The following is a 21107-nucleotide window of genomic DNA, read 5'->3' as shown; positions in this document are numbered from 1 at the left end:
CGCACATCAAAAACGCAGCGGAAAAATCCACAGCATGGGCATAGAACCTGCGGATTCCCCTTGGGGACCATGGGGGCGGATTACCTAGCGTTTCACAAGGGTTTACGCTGCGGAAATTCCGCAGCATATACGCTTGTAAAACGCTACGTGGGCACATACCCTAATAGGAACATTTTTTCCATGAGGCCCTCCGACCTCTACATCTCTTGCAAGGGGCATTGGAGTGCCTCCAGATTTTTTTCAGCCGTTGCATTTACTGCATAGGCAAAGAGTATGGGAGACCCACTTCCTTATAATGGGTACATTTTTTTCATGAGGCCCTCCAACCTCTACGTCTCTTGCAAGGGTCTTTGGAGTGCCTTCAATTTTTTTGGCAGCACTCACTGCATACCCTATAACTGTATAGCAGAACTGCTCCTTTCTAATGGGACCATGTCGTTACTGAGGCCCAGCTCTACGTGTCTTTAAATTGGAATTGGGGTTTTCCCAAATTTTGGCAGCCGTTGTACTCTCTGCATACCCTGAAACTGTATAGCAGAACCGCTCCTTTCTAATGGGAACATGTTGTTACTGAGTAGTGATGTGTCGGTTGCGAACGATCCGACACAAAGAGACGGCTCTCTGCTGTGATTGATGGGAGCCGGCACCCCAGTGAGAGACACTAACTTCTCTAAATGGCTCTCACTGGGTGTAAAATCGTGGTGTTCGTAACTCTGTCCACTCTTCAATTTAATTGGCTATTTGTGAGTGGCCGGAGTTTTGGCTGTGGATGGGCAGAGTTTCGGCAGCATCTACGTCATCTTAAATGTGTTCACCTCTGTGTCTTTAAGCTGTTATTGGGTTTTTCTCAAATTTTGGCAGCCGTCGTACTCACTGCATACCCCATAACTGTATAGCAGAACCACTCCTTTCTAATGGGAACATTTCCTTACTGAGGCCCACCTCTATGTGCCTTTAAATTTGTATTGGAATTTTTCCCAAATTTTGGCAACCCTTGCAGTCACTGCATGGGCATTACCACTATAGGAGACCCATTCCTTTGCAATAGGAAATTTTTTTTATTACTGAGGCCCTCCTCTATGTCTCTTCAAAGGGGTATTGGGGTGTGTCCAAATTTTTGGCAGCCCTTGCATATGCGATAACAGTATAGGAGACCCGCTTGTTAATAATGGGAACAACAAAGCATAGCCGGCTGATGGCTCTCTAACAATAGCGAGGGCCACCTGATGGCCCTATAAAAATAAGCTTTGTGACTTTCAGAGTCCCTCTTTCATAAATGAAACAGGATGTGTCTGATCATGTATCACACACCACATGGCCAGATAAGGTAGTAAAATGTTAGAGTTACATTTACCAGTGAATGTATTTTTCACCATTGAAAGCAATGCAAAAACGCTATATCTGAACACAGCCCAAGGTGTGGAGGAGTATTTTTGTTTTCGGTTATTTAGTTTGCCTTATAAACAAGTCATTACCCTGAAAGGATGTTCCTTTACATATTTCCCAGGAAATTCCATTTTGGATTAGTTTTTGTATGTTTTATTGTGAGTCGGTAAGTGGCGTAATACTCTGACCACGTTGATGACAGCAGTGACCTGGGTGTGAGAGACGCTGTAGCGAAATGCTCACTCAGATGTGCATGCCTCTTCATGAATCAGGAACATCTGATAAGTGGCCAGTTGGAGATCGACTAGCCACCAATTTAATGGGTGGGGTTGCCACTCTCCCAAACCCCTTTGCCACAGCTATGCAGAAACAGCTTGAGACCATGGCCAGTTACAATACATAAACTGTTAACAGAAAATACTGCCCGTTTCTGAGGGTCAGCCCCTTACAGCGTACGTGAGCCGTAGGGCTAGTACATGGCGAGAGCACTTTACCACAGGACTATAGTCATTCCCTCACACAGGAGCAGCCGGCTGCCCACACCATGACTCAGCAGCACCACCCAGCCTCACAGCTACGCCACGCTCTGAGGAAGAAAAATGCGCGCCAAAGCGCAGGTCACGTGACGATCCCGCCCACAGAAGGCAGGCGGGAAGGAGACGCCCCGCCCACTGTGCGTCCTATCACTCAGACCAGTCCGCGGCGACACGCCCCCTCCCGGCCGGCGCCTAGTGCTTGTCTTGTGCGCGTCCACGTCTCCTCCAGCACCGCGGGAGCGCGCACAGGCCATGCCGCGCAGTGTTAAAGAGAAGGAGGGCTGAATGTGCTGGAGAGAAAACTCGTATTTATCCTTTAGTAAGTGGCACAGCGTCCCAACGGCACCGAGACGAGGAAGAAAGAACTGCACTTCTCTGAGGCGAAAGAGGAGGATGTCACCGGCCTGAGCAGCACGCAGGTAACAGCTACACTCCCATACTCCCCACACATGACGTTGACACGAGTGTCCGTGAGTGGGCTGGGCGGCGCATGCCGCTGTATGTTTTCTGAGTTGGTCGGCGATGGTAATCGCACAGTGCTTCTCCGATGCAGATCGTGCGATTAGTGATCGGGGAGCTGCAGAGTAATGGGGTGACGGAGGGGGCGACACCAACCCTCCGGTCTCCCTCTTTCTGCCTGCTGCTGATGGAGACACTGGCCAACCAATCACAAAGTGCGCACCGCTGATTGACAGGCGCGCTGCCCTTTCCGCGGAGTGGGCGGGACTAATGATTCTTTTATCAGGTCCCTTTAAAACTATAGTCCATGCTGCCTTAGACACGTTTCCCTCTGAGTCGTGGAGGGTGACGGGTTAATGATCACCACGTAGGGTTACTATTAGAATCGCGGCGGAGCAGCGCTGACTGTAGCCGTCTAGTCGCCTCATACAGGATGGAGCGGGGCTGTGACGCAGCCCGATTGTCGCATGGTGACTCTCTGGTGTGAGCGCAGTGCTCAGCAGGGAGGTGGCAGTGCTGCCCGCGCCTGTGCCTGCTCATTAATCCGCAGGCTGCCGGGCCAGGGCAGATCCTGGTGCTGACCTGCAGGCCTACTGCCCCCGTGTGCCCTGCACTGAGGCTGGGGGATCAAGCCCTTTATTAACTGGACTACGGCTCTGTTCACATTTGGCATCTCAGCAATGATGGGGGCGCCTGAGCCCTGGCATGCTGAACTCTAGTGGTGCCAGAAGGACCTGACCACGTAGGGTCTTGTCATCGTATCTGGCATTTTACCATTTTGTCCGGATTCGTGACGGAGCCTCCAGTGTGAACGTGTGCTAATGTCGTGTCACCGCTGTCGTAGGATTGGGTTGTGCACACCACATGTTTGAGAAATCTTTATAAAGGGGTTTTCTGATCTAAGAAGAAAAGTCTGCAGTGACTCTGACCTCAGCCTGCCAAACCGTGCCAGTGTGTGATGGGCAGCTGTCACGATTCCCTGGTATTCCCCGTGCTGGCGGGCGATCACGTGACCCCATGTATCTGATTTGCATACTTACCGTCACATCCCGACTGAATTCCTGCTTTTCTCTGTATTGAATAAAAAAGTTGCCGCGTTATTACAAGTATGCACATCTCATACATGTGGTCACGTGATCGCCCGCCTACAGGCAGAGAGTGCACACTGTCAGGATTCAGCAGTCACAGAGTAACTATAGGCTCTTTTTTTTTTTTTTTTTCAGACTAGAAAGCCCCCTTTTTAAAGTGAGACTAACATTTATGAATGACTTTAGGTTCCTAAGCAAATAAAAAATAAATAAAATCTGTCGTTGCCTCCTGGATCGGCTCTGCTCTCAGCTGGACCGGCTCTGATGTCTCATGGCCGCTGATCAGCTGCAGCACTCAGAGTGACTGTTTATATCAGGAGATGACCAGGGGCACAGGGCTGTGAGGAGCAGTGGTACTGGTCTGGGAGGGAAGTGTAGATCATTAGGGTATGTGCACACGATGCAGAAATGCTCGGGATTTTTTCCTGAGCGTTTCTGCATCTCTCTGGCAGGAAAAAACGCATGCGGATTGTACATGCGGTTTCCTGCCAGGGACATGCGGAAATGAAGCGGTCTTCACTTTCATTTCCGCATGCGGGTTGACAAGCGCTTCCCAAGCGATTTTAGCATCACTTGGAAAGTGCTTGTCAACTTCACACTATATAAATCCATGCAACCGGCATGGATTTATATAGTGTGTGATGTCAAAAAATAAATCTATACGTTACCATCTGATGGCCCCAGGTGTCCTGCTTCATCGGTCCCGGCTGCCGGCAGTGAAGACTGTAGGACCTTCCGACGTCAGCGTCACGTGACCCGTCACATGACTCTGACGTCAGCGAAGGTCCTTCATTCAACCGCGAAGTGCGCGGGAAGCCGGCAGGACGCAGCGCGGGCCGTCAGAAGGTGAGAATATATATATTTTTTATTTTATTCTTTTTTTTTTATGGTACCTGGGTCTGGATGAGAGTCCTCTCATCCACACCCGGGTACCATCCGCACATTAGACCGCATGAAAAGCGCATCAACATATACAGTGATGCGGATTCCATGCGGTCTAATGCAAGTCAATGGCGGCAAAAGAGCAGCGTTTCCGCAAAATTAATTGACATGCTGCGGATTTGATGCTCCGCATCATGGGCACAGCACATGCGGATTTCCATTGGGGAACATTGCTGCCCTTCTACCATGCGTTTTTCATGCGTTTCCGCGGCGTTTACGCAACTGCAAAAACGCCGCGGAAACGCATGAAAAACGCATCGTGTGAACTCAGCCTTATTATTATTTTTTTTTAACCCTGGGCCATAATTCTCCTGCAGTGGACAACCTCTTTAGTATTTTTATTATTTTACAAAGAAAGTAGCGGTCACTTACTACTTCAAGTCTTCATATGTAAAATGCCTACAATGGATGACTAGTATGGAGAACTTGTGGATGGGGCATGAAAAGAGCTCGCTCTGCTCCTCATGGTCCCCTCTAATCATAGACACCTCCCTTGAACCGAACTCACTTGAGTCGGTGTTATTGCAATTTAAAAATGTTGCTAAAACTTCTTTATTCCCTAATCCGTCCTCTGCATGTAGTGGTGTGTAAGTGTACTGAAATACTTACCCATCACCATTTTTCCTGGTTTCTAGCAGCCCTACGGTTCTCCTCTGAAATCTGACTAGCCACCTCACACGGGGGTTTGTGTGGACCGGAAGTCGCTTTCTCAATATAAGTCTATGGAGCCTGGTTCTGAGTCTCAGACTTATCCTTGGAAAGCTGCTACTGCTCCAGACAGTAGAAGCTGTGAGCAGGGAAAACTGAAGAACAGTAACGTGGTCTAGAAGAGGACTGAAGCGGCACTGGAAACCAAAGTGAATATCTCAATACATTTACACACCGCAACATACATAAATGGATGGATTACAGAATACAAATTTGAGGAGACCTCTTTAGACTATCTGCCCACGATGCAGAAATGCTCCGGATTTTTCCTGAGCGTTTCTGCATCTCCCTGGCAGAAAAAAACGCATGCGGATTGTACATGCGGATTGTACATGCGGATTGTACATGCGGATTGTACATGCGTTTTCCTGCCAGGGACAAGCAGATGTGAAGCGTTCTTCACATACATTTCCACATGCGGGTTGACAAGCGCTTTCCAAGCGATTTTAGCATCACTTGGAAAGTGCTTGTCAACTTGGTCACACTATAACCGGCATGGATTTATATACTGTGACCGAAAGAATAGTAAAAAATAAATATATACTTACCCTCTGATGGCCCCCAGTGTCTTGCTTCACTCAGTTCTCCCTTGCCGGCAGCGATACACTATAGGACCCGCCGACGTCAGCGTCGCTTGACCCGTCACATGACTATGACGTCAGCGCAGGTCCTTCAGTCCATCTCTAGCTGCCGGCATGAAAGGACGAGTGCAGCGGGGGTCATCAGAAGGTAAATATGATATTTATTTTTTATTTTATTCTTTTTATCAGTTTCTATGGTACCCGGGTCCGGAGGAGAGTCTCCTGTCCTCTAGACCTGGGTACCATCCGCACATTGGAACGCATGGAATGCACATCTACATATACAGTGATGCGTAATCCATGCGGTCTAATGCAAGTCAATGGCGGCGAAAACGCAGCACTTCCGCAAAATTGGTAGTGCTGCTTTTTTTTCCGCAATGATAATCCGCAGTGGAAATTTCTGCAGCATATGGACAGCACATGCGGATTATCATTGGGGAACATTGCTGACCTTCTACCATGCGTTTAAGCGTTTCTGCAGTGTTTTTGCCGCTGCGGAAACGCTTAAAAAAACGCATTGTGGGCACACAGCCTTAAAGAGGACCTTTCACCAGTTTTATCATGATAAACTGGCCAAGGGTGCATTATCAGATATTCTCCTCTAGGGGCAGTTACTTTTTCTTTTGCATGACAACTCCTGATAATGATTGGGCAACGTAAGTCACACTCGGGAAAATAAAAAAAAGTACACTCTCCACCACACTCCCCTAAAAGCCTAAAACTCGACAGCCCTGCTCTCCTTTGTGACCACTGCACCTACTTTGTATAGAAGAACGCTTTGTGTCATTACAAGCACTATTGCAGTTCATATTTCATGGCACTGTTAGTGTGGGGGGATGGGGAGTAGAGCAAAGCTGTGTGCCATTACAGACCCCTCTTGCAGCTTTTATCTCAGGGCACTGTCAGCTCTGCTCCACGTTGTGAAGAGGTTTTTCAATCCAGCAAAGAGAATTAAAAGCAAAAATATGATGACCATTAAAATAATATATTGCATGGGCATAAAAAATATATTTGCTGCATTTTGAGGCTAGCTGACTCTTGATCGCAGATAAAGTCCAAAAAAGGTCAAAACTACTAGTATAAAAACATAGAGCCCACTAATTAGATTATATCACACATTGACAGTACCTGAATAACAAAGTATTAACCCTAGAATGGGCATATGTACCATCGACCACCATGTAACAAAAAAAGAAACACTCTTGTAATGTAATGAAGTCTTATACAAGCTGAAAGATGCTAATGCCCGTGAGTGCCGAATCTATAGCCGACTAATTCCAAGTATTGAAAATAAATTGTATCGTGTCAGTACAAACCGACAACCACCATCTTTTATACATACTTTGTATTGTTATAAGCCTATTGTGCACTGAGATTGTTTATTATAGCCAGAGATGAACTGAAATTAACCATTTCTTGTGAATACTTTGTATCAGTGTGAAGCTTACACATTACAATAGCTTCAATTAACTAATGTAGAGAGAGAAAAAATATTGTCAGTATAAACTGACAAAAATATTGTGTTGTGATCATTCCACATCAATACAGAAACATTAATGCATCAAAACTGTCAACCATATCCAGTGGCTCGTGTCAGTATAAACTGACATCAAATATTCCTTTGTGAACACTACATTAAAGCGAGCCTGTTGTGCACCATCATTGCCAATTAGCTACTGTAAAGAAAATGCAACGTGCCAGTGTGAACTGCCATCAGCCCGATGCACACTTAGCATTAATCCAAATCTGCTGTGCACAAAAGGTTGCCAAACATAGCCACCATAGGGAAAATGCCCAATGTCAGCGCAAACTTACACAAACCATCTCTCATGAAAATTCTGCATCAATACAAATCTGTTGTGGACTAAGATTGTTAGTAGTAGTTATTACAGGAAAGTGTATAGTGTCAGTATAAACAAGGGCTGGAGTCAGTAAGCCAAACCTCCAACTCCTCAATTTCCCTGACTCACTCCCAACTGACGCACTGGTCACTACTCAGCATGTACATAAAGTGCAGCACAGATTCATCTCCACTAAAAGACGAGATCCTTAGATCAGGAACAGAACAGACATTTAATAACTTTCCCAAATCCTTATGAAAACATTTACAGCACATCCTGCATTGTACTACTGTACCCAATTTATTATATATTTTAGGAGTCAGTCCATTTTATACAGGGCTGTGGAGTCGGTAAGCCAAACCTCCGACTCCTCAATTTCCACGACTCCGACTCCCTCATACACGGCTCATGTTTAAGTGATAAATTTACTGTAGAACAGATTCATCTCAGCTAAAAGTCTAGACCCTTAGATCAGGAATAGGACAGACATTTATAGGACATTTCATAACTTTCCCAAATTCTCATGAAAAAATATTCCCCACAAATTGCATTGAACTACTGTACCCAATTTATTATATATTTTAGGAGTCAGTTGGTCCATTTTGTACCAACACCACCAAAATGGACAGCCTTGATTATAAACTGAAATCAATTATCTCCCATAAATACTTTGTACCATTATAAGACTATTGTGCACTGAGATTCATTTTATTCTAGAGAGGGTTTATGGCATCAGTATAAACTGACATCAGCTATCTTTATGAATACTTAAATAAATGTGAGCCTATTCCTTAAAAAAATATATATATTCCTGGAATGTATGTCATGAATTGGTGGGAATCCTATATATTAAATTAATCCATGAAATTTAACAAATTAGTTTTGTAATTTTAAGCCTTGAGGGGTTTGTAGCTGAACGATCCAGAACGCCTCACGGGGGAGAACAATTCTTTTCCAATCTCCAGCCCTTCTGGGTTTGGAGACTCTCAATACTGTGAAATCTAAATGAGCTTAAATCAGCATTGTGAACGGTCAGGAAATGTTTGGCTGCTCCTGATGGTTTCAAACATTGAGAGTTTGAGCTGTCTGCAATATGCTCCGATACATATGTCAGACAGCGAGCTGTGCAATGTATCCTAAATATCAACGTGTGTGTGCTCACAATTGATAAATGATTTACTGTAATTCTAAAGGCACATTTGCCATTGCTGGAGTGGAACATTTTCGTTTTCAGAACTTAAGATAATTGCAGACTTCGGTCCTGAAAGACGCGCTGCATGTCAGTTTCCGCGGGTGATCCGCAGCCTCAGATGCGAACATAGTGGATGTGGGATTTCTAGAAATCCCATCCACTATTCTGTAACATCTAGACGCTGCGAGTTTAACGCTGCATAAACACACAGCTTCAAACCTGCAACATTTCCTGATGGTTTGCACATACCCTTAGGAGAGCAGGGATGTGTCATTGCATGTCTCTCAGGAGAAAACCTATGCAAAGCTTCTCTGGGGGTGTAGTTTTTTTTCGCCCTGCATGAGGCCTCCTAATTATGATTGGCCAGCATCATGCAGGAGAAACATTACACGCCCCCCCCCCCCCCCAAACATTTCTGCTAATACTTCTTTGGTTGAAGGGGAAAATAGAATCTTGACTTTGTAAGCCAATATCGTCATAATGGAGATAAAAATTAAAATATTCAGCCCTGCAGCCACTATTCCATGATCTGGCCAGTTTAACATGCTGAAGCTGGCAGAATTTTTGCTTTCTTGGCCTTGTTTCAGAGAATATGAATGATGACAAAAAAACTTTTTCTCCACTCATGGTTATTGGTTGGGTGAAGCCATTTATTGTCAAACTACTGTGTTTTCTCTTTTTAAATCTTAATGACAACCAAATCTACGGATCTACAGGAAAAGATAGTTGAACTGTATAACACAGGAAAGGGATACAAAAAAAATATCCAAGGAATTGATACTGCCAGTCAGCAGCGTTCAAACTGTGATTAACAAATGGAAAATCAGGGGATCTGTAAAAGCCAAACCACGGTCAGGTAGACCAACAGAAAATTTTGGCCACCACTGCAAGGAAAATTGTTTGGGGTGCAAAGAAAAACCCACAAATAACATCAGCTGAAATTCAGAACTCTCTGAAAACTAGCGGTGTGGCTGTTTCAATATGCACAATAAGGAGGCGCTTGAAGAAAAATGGGCTGCATGGTCTAGTCGCCAGAAGAAAGCCATTACTACTCAAATGCCACAAAGTATCTCACCTACAATACACCAAACAGCACAGAGACAAGCCTCAAAACTTCTGGAACAAGGTAACTTGGAGTGATGAGACCAAAATTTAACTTTTTGGCCACAACCATAAACGTTACATTTGGAGAGAGGTCAACAAGGCCTATGATGAAAGGAACACCATTCCTACAGTAAAGCACGGAGGTGGATCGCTGATGGTTTTTTTTGGATGTGGGAGCTACAAAGGGACAGGAAACTTGGTAAAAGTTGAAGGAAAGATGAATGCAGCTCGTTATCAGCAAACACTGGAGGTAAATTTGCACTCATCAGCCCGGAATCTGCGCATGAGATGTACTTGGACGTTCCAACATGACAACGATGCAAAACACAAGGCCAAGTCTACCTGTCATTGGCTACAGCAGGACAAAGTGAAGGTTCTGGAGTGGCCATCTCAGTCTCCTGACCTCAATATCATTGAGCCACTCTGGGGAGATCTCAAGTGCGCAGTTCATGCTAGACAGCCCAGGAATTTACAGGAACTGAAGGCTTTTTGGAAGAATAGGCAGCTTCACATCTGAAAAAATAAAGAACCTCATCCACAACTATCACAAAGACTTCAAGCTGTCATTGATGTTAGAGGGGCAATACACGGTATTAAGAACTGGGGCATGTGAACTTTAGATCAGGGTCATTTGGATGTGTTTTGTTGTCATTAAGATTTAAAAAGAGAAAACACAGTAGTTTAACAATAAATGGCTTCACCCAACCAATAACCATGAGTGGAGAAAAAGTTTTTTTGTTATCATTCATATTCTCTGAAACAAGGCCAAGAAAGCAAAAATTCTGCGTGTGTGTGTGTGTGTGTGTGTGTGTGTGTGTGTGTATATACACTATGCTGACAGACACAACAAACCTTCTTGCCACAGCTCACATTGATGTGCCATCCTGGATGAGCTGCACTACCTGAGCAACTTCTGTTGGTTGTAGAGTCCGTCTCATGCTACCACGAGTGTGAAAGCACAACCAACATTCAAAAGTGACCAAAACATCAGCCAGAAAGCATTGGTACGGAGATGTGGTCTGTGGTCCCCACCTGCAGAACCACTCCTTTATTGAGTGTGTCTTGATAATTGCCAATAATTTCCATCTATTGTCTATTCCATTTGCACAACAGCATGTGAAATTTATTGTCAATCAGTGTTGCTTCCTAAGTGGACAGTTTGATTTCACAGAAGTTTGATTTACTTGGAGTTATATTCTGTTGTTTAAGTGTTCCCTTTATTTTTTTGAGCAGTGTGTGTGTATACAGTACAGACCAAAAGTTTTGACACACCTTCTCATTTAAAGATTTTTCTGTATTTTCATGACTATGAAAATTGTTCATTCACACTGAAGGCATAAAAACTATGAATTAACACATGTGGAGTTATATACTTAACAAAAAAGTGTGAAACAACTGAAAATATGTCTTATATTCTAGGTTCTTCAAAGTAGCCACCTTTTGCTTTGATGACTGCTTTGCACACTCTTGGCATTCTCTTGATGAGCTTCAAGAGGTAGTCACCGGAAATGGTTTTCACTTCACAGGTTTGCCCTGTCACGTTTAATAAGTGGGATTTCTTGCCTTATAAATGGGGTTGGGACCATCAATTGTGTTGTGCAGAAGTCAGGTGGATACACAGCTGATAGTCCTAATGAATAGACTGTTAAAAATTGTATTATGGCAAGAAAAAAGCAGCTAAGTAAAGAAAAAAGAGTGGCCATCATTACTTTAACCCCTTAACAACATCTGACGTACTAATATGCGTCTGTGCCCTGGGACTTAAGAGCCAGACCCGTATTAGTACGTCATGGCGATCGCGCGCGCACACAGGCTGTGCGGGCGCGATCGCCGCCGGGTGTCAGCTGATTGTCACAGCTGACACCCGATACTATGTGCAGGGAGCGGTCCTGCACCGCTCCCAGCACATTAACCCCTGCGATGCTGCGATCGAAGTCGATCGCAGCATTGCGGGGGCAAGGGGAGGTGATCGCAGATACTCACCTCCTCTTCCGGCTTCCAGAGCTGTCTGCAAAGGCTTCCCGGGTGTTGCCATGACGACCCGATGTCGTCATGACAACATCCGGGTCACCAGACAGCAGGAAGATTGTTTGGACATGCGCAGTGCATCTCCAAACAATCTTCTCCCTGTCCAGCCTGCATGACACAGGGATGGTGCTGCATTCCTGTGCCATGCAGGCGATCAGAGAAAAAAAAGTGAAAGTCCCAGAGTGGGACAAAGTAATAAAGTATATAAACTTTCAGAAAGTGAAAAAAAAAAAAATTGCAAAAATATAAAAAAAAAAAAAAAAAAAATAATCCACCCAAAATAAAAATATAATGTACCCATCAATAAATATTGTTATAAAAAAAAAAAACAATAAAAGTACACATATTTGGTATCGCCGCGTCCAGAACAACCTGACCTATAAAACTGTCCCACTAGTTAACCCCTTCAGTGAACACGGTAAAAAAAAAAAACGAAGCAAAAAACAATCCTTTATCACCATACCGCCAAACAAAAAATGGAATAACACGCGATCAAAAAGACAAATATAAATAAAAATGGTACCGCTGAAAACGTCATCTCGTCCCGCAAAAAACAAGCCAACATACAGCTCCATCAGCCGAAAAATCAAAAAGTTATAGCTCTCAGAATAAAGCGATGCTAAAAAATATTTTTTTCTATAAAATTGCTTTTATTATGTAAAAGTGCAAAACATAGAAAAACGATATAAATGTGGTACCGCTGTAAACGTACTGACCCGAAGAATAAAGCTGCCTTATCAATTTTACCACACGCGGAACAGAATAAAAAAAAAACAATTCCTGAATTGTTGGTTTTTGTTTATTCTGCCTCACAAAAATCGGAATAGAAAGCGATCAAAAAATGACACGTGCCTGAAAATGGCACCAATAACAACGTCAACTCATCCCGCAAAAAACAAGCCGTCACATGACTATCTGCCAAAATCTGGAAAAATTATAGCTCTCAAAATATGGCGATGCAAAAACTAGATTTTACAAAAATGCATCTTTTAGTTTGTGACAGTTGTCAGTCATAAAAACCCCATATGATTCTGGTATTGCTGTAATCACACCGACCCGAAGAATAAAGTCGTCTAATCACTTATACCGCACGAGGAACGGCGTCAAAAATAAACTCTTGGGCTAGGGTTAGGGCTGGGTTTGGGGTCAGGGTTGTGCTAGGGTCAGGGTTGTGATGGGGTTGGGATTTTTTTTCAAAAGTAAGAAAAAAAGATGACGATATGGCGACTAGTGTTGAGCGCAAGTGCTCGCTTCTTGAGTTTGCATCGGGTGCTCTGGTATGCATTGAGTATCGTGGGTATTTGAGTGACATGCTCGAGTCTCTGCCCAATATGCTTCACGGCCAAAAAAAACTTTACGGGGATTGCCTGCCATGCACGAGCGATCCCCGCATGTTTTTTTTTTGGGTGTCTTAATAACCGTGAAACATGCGGAGCAGGGACTCGAGCATGTCACTCGATCACACGCTGTACATGGTGCATACCTGAGTACCCGATGCAAACTCAAGTAGCGAGCACTTGCGCTCAAGAATAATGACAACTTATTCAATATGATGACCTAATGTAAACAAATTCTGTGTCGTACCTTTGGGTTCAAAATGTTCACTATACACCTTAATAAAATCCTTGGGTATAGTTTCCAAAATGGGGTCACTTGTGGGGGAGCTCCACTGTTTAGGCACATCACGGGCTCTCCAAACGCGACATGGTGTCCGCTAACAAATTGAATGGAAAATCGGCTCAAATTGTTAGCGGACGTCATGTTGCGTTTGGAGAGCTACTGCGTGCCCAAACATTGGAGCTCCCCCACAAGTGACCCCATTTTGGAAACTAGACCCCCCAAGGCACCTATCTATTATGCATCTAGATAGATGCCTTGGGGGGTCTAGTTTCCAAAATGGGGTCACTTGTGGGGGAGCTCCAATGTTTGGGCACACAGGGGCTCTCCAAACACAACATGGTGTCCGCTAATTATTCAAGCAAATTTTACAATCAAAAAGTCAAATGGCGCTCCTTCCCTTCCGAGCCCTGCCGTGCGCCCAAACAGTGTTTTTTCCCCACATATTGGGTATCTGCGTGCCCAGGGGAAATTGCACAACAAATTTTGGGGTCCATTTTTTTCTTGTTACCCCTGTGAAAATAAAAAAAATTGGGTCTAAAGTAACATTTTTGTGAAAAAAGTTAAATGTTCATTTTTTTCTTCCACATTCTAAAAATTCCTGTGAGGCACCTGAAGGGTTAATAAAGTTCTTGAATGTGGTTTTGAGCACCTTGAGGGGTGCAGTTTTTAGAATGGTGTCACTTTTGGGTATTTTCTGTCATAAAGACCTCTCAAAGTGACTTCAAATGTGATGTGGTCCCTAAAAAAAATGGTTTTGTAAATTTTGTTGGAAAAATGAGAAATCGCTGGTCAACTTTTAACCCTTATAGCTCCCTAATAAAAAAACATTTTGGTTCCAAAATTGTGCTGATGTAAAGTAGACATGTGGGAAATGTTATTTATTAACTCTTTTGGGTGACATATCTCTCTGATTTAAGGGCATAAAAATTCAAATTTTGAAAATTGCTAAATTTTCAAAATTTTTGCCAAATTTCCCTTTTTTCACAAATAAACGCAAGTGATATCGAAGAAATTTTACCACAATCATGAAGTACAATATGTCACGAAAAAAACATTCTCAGAATCAGGGGGATCCGTTGAAGCGTTCCAGAGTAATTACCTCATAAAGTGACAGTGGTCAGAATTGTAAAAATTGGCCTGGTCATTAATGTGCAAACCACCCTCGGGGCTTAAGGGGTTAAGAAATGAAGGCCAGTCAGTCCGAAAAAATTGGGAAAACTTTGAAAGTGTCTCCAAGTGCAGTTGCAAAAACCATCAAGCGCTACAAAGAAACTGGCTCACATGAGGACCGCCCCAGGAAAGAAGACCAAGAGTCACCTCTGCTTCTGAGGATAAGTTTATCTGAGTCACCAGCCTCAGAAATCACAGGCTAACAGCAGCTCAGATTAGAGACCAGGTCAATTCCACACAGAGTTCTAGCAGCAGACACATCTCTTCAACAACTGTTAAGAGGAGACTTTGTGCTGCAGGCCTTCATGGTAAAATAGCTGCTAGGAAACCACTGCTAAGGACAGGCAACAAGCTGAAGAGACTTGTTTGGGCTAAAGAACACAAGGAATGGACATTAGACCAGTGGAAATCTGTGCTTTGGTCTGAGGAGTCCAAATTTGAGATCTTTGGTTCCAACCACCGTGTCTTTGTGCGACGCAGAAAAGGTGAACGGATGGACTCTACATGCCTGGTTCCCACCGTGAAGCATGGAGGAGGAGGTGTGATGGTGTTGGGGTGCTTTGCTGGTGACACTGTTGGGGATTTATTCAAAATTGAAGGCATACTGAACCAGCATGGCTACCACAGCATCTTGCAGCGGCATGCTATTTCATCTGGTTTGCGTTTAGTTGGACCATCATTTGTTTTTCAACAGTACAATGATCCCAAACACACCTCCAGGCTGTGTAAGGGCTATTTGACCAAGTAGGAGAGTGATGGAGTGCTACGCCAGATGACCTGGCCTCCACAGTCACCAGACCTGAACCCAATCGAGATGGTTTGGGGTGAGCTGGACCGCAGCGTGGAGGCAAAAGGGCCAACAAGTGCTAAGCATCTCTGGGAACTGCTTCAAGATTGTTGGAAGACCATTTCCGGTGACTACCTCTTGAAGCTCATCAAGAGAATGCCAAGAGTGTGTCCAAACTTTTGGTCTGTACTGTGTGTGTGTGTGTGTGTGTGTATATATATATATATATATATATATATATATATATATATATATATATATATATATATATATATATATATATATGTATATATGTATATGTGTGTGTGTGTGTATGTGTACTTCAAGAGATTAAACGTGAATAAGGCTTTACATGGTCACTCAATGCTTTGTGAATAGGAGGCCATTTTCAAATAATTGAAGAATTGGATTCTCTTGTTGTGGATCCTCTGATTTTTGGCTTGCAAATACTCAACAGAACACTAAGTAAAAAAAAAAAAAAACAAAGCCCAAAACATGGGATACGTTCCTATGTAGCTAATATGCAGCAGAAGATCCACTCCAATTTACAGTACTCGCATGTACAGACTGAAAAATACCCACAACCTAAAATGGCCTTCTCGAGGTCAGTGCCCATTTGCAATCCAAAGAATGACATTTGCAGTTTACCAGCCCTACTTTTTTTGTCATCAACCAAAGTGGAAATACCCTCTGGATACTTTCCTACTTTGTATGTTCACACAATGCGATCTCGCTGCATATTTTTGTGGGAACTTCTGAAACGATGGTAAAATAATAATAAAAACTAACAATTGCATCGTGTGAACATGTCCAGGTTTGTTGCAAAAATATCCATCTTTTTGTTCCATACCTGTGAAAGATTGTTTCTACAGAAGGAGCCCCCTCCCCCGAGAACTAATAGCCAACCGTTCAGGGCTGTCAACATCCAAGTGAGCTATGACCAGGGAGCGCTTGGACTCCTATCCTCTGCAGAATCTGCTGCTGGGGGGAAAATAGCACCCACGAAGGGTGGGTTGTTTTTGTTTTTTGTTTTTTCTTCACAGAGGGGTTTGAGTAGAGGACCCTCTTTTATTAAATCCTTTTCCTATCAAAAGCCATTTATGCTGAAGTCAGATGGTTTTTGTCCGCTTTTTATGGTAGTTTTTTTTTTTAACATCTAGACGACAGGGTGCAATGCAGAGGACAGCTTTTTACTACGTAGCTTATGCCCTTCCTGACATGGCCAATTTTTGTTTTCGTTTTTTCTTCGTACCCTTTTTCCAAGAGTCATAACTCATAATTTTATTTTGCTGTCCACATAGATGTATGAGGGCTTGTGTTTTGCAGAAGTTGTACTTTTGAATGAGACCATTAATTTTACCACATGGTGTACTGAAAAATGGGGAAAAATCCAAATGCTCTGAAGTTGGGAACAAAAAAAACAAAGGCAATTCTGACATTGCTTTTTTGGGAATAGTTTGTTTTTACGGCATACATTGGAAAAAATGACCTGGCAGTATGATTCTCCTCATTGGTACCATTACGGAGATAACAAATTTATCCAGTTTGTTTTGTTTTTTCCTTTCATTTTAGTGGTGAGAAAAAAATTGTCACTATTGTCCAAGACACTTAATACTTTTCTTTTTTGGTCAATGGAGCTGTGTGAGGGCTTTAAATTTTTTGGCGGGGAAACATGACATTTTTTTTATACCATTTGAGGATAAATATAACATTTTGATAGCTTGTTAAAGCATTTTTTTTTTTTTTTTTTGCAAAATTGCAGCGCCAAAAAAAAAAACAATTTTGGCGTTTTGAATAAATTTTTCCAGTACGTCCCCATGACCGCAACATAGGAAGAGTAATCCCATATTCTGTGTAGGGACAGGAAGCGCAAGAGGTTAAAAGCCCTCCCACCCCCCAACCTCCTCAGTGTTTTTCCTATCCCTACACAGGACAGGGTGTACAGGAGGAGCGCTGATGCAGGAGCACTGGTGTCAAGATAATACCTCAGGGGACCCTGGGGGATCGGGAGGGGGGCGAGGCTCTCTCCTTCCCGCTGTCAAGCGGGTCCTGGGCCGTCACTCCCTGTCGGGAGTCCCTCAGCCCTCCGGTGTGCTGGAGCCTCCGGGTGTTGCTTCCCCCATCGCCAGGGCTCTCGGCGTCCTGCTCTGGGTGGGTCCAGCTTCTCCCGGCTTCAGGACCGCCTGGCGTCGAAACCGGAAATCCGGAGATGACTACTTCGGTGGCGGTCGCACAGGAAATTCAAACCGCGGTTAGACCAGACGCCAGGGAGCAGGAGAAAATGACTGGACGACCAGGTAAGGTATAAGAGGGGGGGCTGGGGAGCATCAAAGGCAGGCTTACAGCTTGGGCACCCCTGACAGCAAAATGGCAGAGATGTCTCACCCTGATACATGACTGTGGGGCGATCCAGGGAGGGTAAGTGTACCATTACCCTTTTTTATATGGCTAATGGAGCTTACGCTTACCAGACCCTCCATATTTTTTATAGGATGTCTCTGTGCAATTACCACCTCCTTCTGAGAAAAAGGAAGGATACGGTGAAAAAGGCCACAGTAAAATCCAAGAGGTGCCTGGATTGTAACATCAGACTTCCCAACTCATACAAAATGTCTGTGCTGAATGTAGAGCCTCCATGCTAAAGGAGGAGCACGGGGCTTTATTGAACGAGATGCGTAATATAATCAAAGAAGAGGTTCAGACTTCTATTTCATCTCTGCAGCCCCCAGGTTCAGGAGTCCAGGATGTCCAGTGCACCAAAAGACCCAGAGAAGAGATAGCACCATCTTCTGAGGGTGAAATCGACCCATCTGGCGACTGACAGTGAGACCATTAGTCCACCTCAGGGCGGGGAACGGAAAAGATATATGTTCCACTCAGATGGTATGGATATTCTTCTACGAGCAGTCCGAAACACAATGCAGGTAGAGGAAACGCAGAAGAGCAGTAACATTCAGGATGAGATGTATGGTGGTCTTAGAACCCAGAGATCCATGTTTTTTCCTGTTAATGCCCATGTGAAGGACATGATACTAGAGGAATGGGAGGATGCGGAGAAGAGACTCTCTATACCACGAGACTTCCGCTTCCGACTATCTTTTGACCCAGAGGACACCAATGTGTGGGACACTATTCCTAAAATTGACGTCCCGGTGGCTAAGGTGGTCAAGAAAACCTCTATCTCATTTGAAGACTCTTCAGGACTTAAAGATCCTATGGATAGGAAGGCGGATGGACTTTTGAAAAAAGCCTGGGAAGCTTCAGTGGCAATTATTAAATCTAATATCGCTGCTACATCTATTGCCAGATCCATGAGAGTCTGGCTAGAAGAGCTAGAGAGTCACCTACGAGATGACACCCCGAGGGAATCTCTCCTTCAATCATTGCCCCTATTAAAAATGGCAACAAATTTTATGGCCGACGCTTCAGCGGAATCTCTCAGATTTGCGGCCAGAAATAATGCGCTTTCCAACTCAGCCCGTAGAGCTGTTTGTTTAAAAACCTGGTCTGGAGATACAGCTTCCAAGAACTAACTGTGCTCCATTCCATTTTCAGGGCTCAGAGTATTCGGACCTGTACTAGATGACATTCTAGAAAAAGTGTCCGATAAAAAGAAGGGCTTCCCTGAGGAGAAAGAAGGAGCAGCCGTTTCGTAAACCGTTCCCCTCCCGTAAATATAAAAAGGGGGGTCCACAAGCTGGAGTTTTAATAAGGGGAACAAAGATAGAAAATACCAGCCCAGTACTAGTTCCCGTCCAAAACGACTGACTGTCAAGAGTAGGGGGGCGATTAAAGTTTTTCTGAAACAGTTGGCATCGGGTAACTCAAAATCCCTGGATACTAATAACTATAGCGCAGGGTTGCAGGATAGAATTTTCTCAAAATCCCCCACAAAAATTCCGCCTGACGAGAGGTTCCCCTTCCTCTCTTTCCTGTCTGCAGGCAGACATAGAGAAGCTGCTACATCAGAGGGTTATTGTACCAGTTCCAGAACACTAACAACATCAGGGCCATTACTCCTCTCTGTTTTCAATAAAGAAACGATCAGGGGAGTTCCGTACGATTATCAACCTGAAACCCCTAAACTGATGGGTCCGCTACAAAAAATTCCGCATGGAATCGGTAAGATCAGCCATCCCTCTAATAGACATGGATGCGATAATGTGCACCCTGGACCTCAGAGATGCATACTACCACCTGCTAATACATTCCTCAAGTCAGCAATATCTGTAGTTTGCACTACCATCAGGCAGTCAGATTCTACACTACCAGTTCCGATGTCTTCCCTTTGGCCTGTCCTCTGCTCCCAGAATCTTAACAAAGATCCTGGCAGAGGTGGTAGCCTATATCCGACTCAGGGATATTGCCATTATTCCGTACTTGGACGACTTCCTGTTGGTAGCAGGATCTCCTCTAGGTATGACGCAACATTTGGAATTTGTCCTACAGACATTAACCAGCCTGGATTTTTCTTTGTTCACAATCTTGTCCCAAGTACATCACACATCTTCCTGGGAGCCCATCTCGACTCTCGAATACGAATATCTTGCCTCCTGGAAGACAAGATGCTCTCAATTCCACAAAGGATTCGTTCTTTTGCAAGAGAGAAGAAACCTTCAATCCAGAAGGCAATGAGTATTTTGGGAATCATGACGTCATGCATCACCTGCGTCAGATGGAGCCAGTTCCATTCCAGGCCTCTACAGAAATGCATCCTGGAAGTGACAGACGGACATCAGAATTGCCTAGACCGGAAGATGTCTTTGTCCAGAGACGCCCAGGACTCTCTACACAGGTGGCTCGACCAGAAGAATCTACAGAAGGGAGTGCAGTGGATTCTGGAACCTTGTCTTTTAGTGACCACGGACACAAGTCTCTCAGGATGGGGAGCTCAAGTGGGAGATTATCTCCAAGGAACATGATCCACAGAGATTCAGACCTGATCATCGAATTTTCGGGAACTACAGGCAATCTGGGAAGCCTTACAGAGAAGGGGGCGGTCTTAAAGGACAGACATGTAAAAATTGTCAGACCACATCTCGGCAGTCTCTTTCATCAGACATCAGGGCGGACCAAGACATCCACTTCTCCAGTCCCTGGCCAACAGGATATTCTTAGGTATAGAGAAGATAGTGAGCTCCATTTCAGCAGTTCACCTTCGGGGATCCGATAATCAGGAGGCAGATTACCTCAGCAGGCGTCATATGAAGGCTTCATAATGGGAACTGAAGGAAGAGGTGTTCCAGCAACTAACTCGCAGATGGGGTCAGCCGCACCTAGACCTTTTTGCAACCAGTACAAATGCAAAGATGACATCTTTCTTCTCTCGACCCAGGAGATCATCCTCTGGCAGTGGACGCACTCTCACAATATTGGGGAGAGGGCCTAACATATGCCTTCCCACCTGCTCCTCTAATTCCGAGAATGCTGCGGAAAATTCAGGAAGATCGGGCGACAGTCATAGCAATTGTCCCGTTCTGGCTAAGGAGAAGTTGGTTCTCCCTTCTACGTCATCTAGCGTTGGAAGACCCAATCCTTTTACCATTTCAGGAAGATCTTCTGACGCAAGGTCCACTGTTGCATCAGAATCTTCAACAACACCAGCTCTCAGCCTGGCTTCTGAAGGGGAGATCCTGAGGAACCGGAACTTATCCGCCAGAGTGAT

At 44.3% G+C, this 21107-nt stretch overlaps 1 protein-coding gene across 5 annotated transcripts in view; it reads left to right on the top strand.

Moving 5' to 3' along the window:
- The first annotated feature begins 2070 nt into the window (after window positions 1-2070).
- Window positions 2071-21107, top strand: part of PHF20 (PHD finger protein 20) — an 85972-nt gene continuing 66935 nt past the window's right edge. For 3 of the 5 annotated variants that reach the window (XM_073683699.1, XM_073683696.1, XM_073683693.1), the window contains exon 1: window positions 2071-2341. The gene's annotated coding sequence lies outside the window, so the exon portion shown is untranslated. The remainder of the gene's footprint in view (window positions 2342-21107) is intronic. The other 2 variants (XM_073683700.1, XM_073683698.1) reach the window with 1 other exon arrangement.

The sequence above is a fragment of the Phyllobates terribilis genome, unplaced genomic scaffold, assembly GCF_046119375.1.
Source record: "Phyllobates terribilis strain yellow unplaced genomic scaffold, ASM4611937v1 Scaffold_5__5_contigs__length_657084704, whole genome shotgun sequence".
In the NCBI taxonomy this organism is placed as follows: domain Eukaryota; kingdom Metazoa; phylum Chordata; class Amphibia; order Anura; family Dendrobatidae; genus Phyllobates; species Phyllobates terribilis.
Note: the sequence above shows the minus strand (reverse complement) of the source record. Positions and strands in the feature narration are given on the sequence as shown.